The sequence below is a fragment of the Sinocyclocheilus rhinocerous genome, unplaced genomic scaffold (assembly GCF_001515625.1).
Source record: "Sinocyclocheilus rhinocerous isolate Xijiao unplaced genomic scaffold, SAMN03320098_v1.1 scaffold39653, whole genome shotgun sequence".
NCBI lineage: Eukaryota > Metazoa > Chordata > Actinopteri > Cypriniformes > Cyprinidae > Sinocyclocheilus > Sinocyclocheilus rhinocerous.
Window position 1 is genome coordinate 13,636 of NW_015631706.1, and position 1,275 is coordinate 14,910.

The window sequence follows — 1,275 nt, forward strand, 5'->3', positions numbered from 1 at the left end:
TATAAAAATAAAGTCGACTTGACTAGGTTAAAGGGGACATAACACACACGTTCTGGCCAATCTCATGTTAATCTTGAGTACCTATAGTGTATAGAAAGTTACAGCTTACGATGCTCTCTGAAAACAGCCGAGCTCCTGGAGGCGAGCCATGGGCTGAGCTGAAGAGTCGCGAGCACTTCTGGGCCGATTGGCAACAAAACATATACATTGATGCAGTCTTACAGCAGTTCCTAGTCATGACCGGGATCTTTTATCACTGGGACTGCTCCGTCTTCAGTATCAAATGATGTGCAATCCAGTGTCAGAATGTACCTTGTTATAAAATATTTGTCACCGAAATGACGGGAACAAACAAACACGCTGAGAAACTCCGTTGCTGCCTTAAAACAAATTGCAGCCACTGTTCACATAACACTGAATAAGGTTATCTTTTCCTCACATCCAAAAAACACACTCTTTAGAGACATTAGGCTTGTTCGACTTCATGCGGCGACGCAAAGATCGGCTACCGCCTGTCAAAAGCAATGCATTCTGGTTAGAAAAGTCTTAAAAAAGACTTTGATCGGCGCTGCAGCCGCCTTACGATCACATGTGCCATCAAAGTACCACGAGAGCAAAACGAGTATGTAACATTGTAAGAATGTTAGGGAATGATGTTCTAACAATGTTATCGCTAAACATTTTTAGAATGTTTTTAGAGAATGTTATCCTACCTTATAGGAGAACGTTCTGGGAACAAAAATAAAACTACCCGCTAAAAACATTGCTTGAACAATCCATGGTAATGTTCTTAGAACATTTTTAGAACAAAAAATTTCTAGCTGGGAAAGCCCTCCCTACACCCTACCCGATACTTTATTTTCAACTTTTTGATTATTTCCTTAATTTTTATTGAAAATAAATGCCTTTCCGATGTGATATGAGATTTAAAAAGGGAGAAAAGAAAGTTTGGTAAATGGCGGATTCGAACCCGGGTCGATCGCGTCAAAAAGACTACAGTACGCGCTTTACCATCTACGCCAATAAAACTGATGATTGTCAGCTGTCTTTTATAGTGTTGACCATCCCTATCACACATTTGTGGGTGGAGCTAGTGTAAAATAGCCTCTGCCAGGTTGCCGTGATTTTGCCAAGTAAGACATGTTCCTGGATCAACATCTTTTGTTGATCCTGGATCAACATTACTGTCCAAAAATATAGACTAAACCCAATTCCTACCCCTAAACCTAACCCTACCCATAATTTATTCCTAAAATCAGTGTGAAATGATAGCTG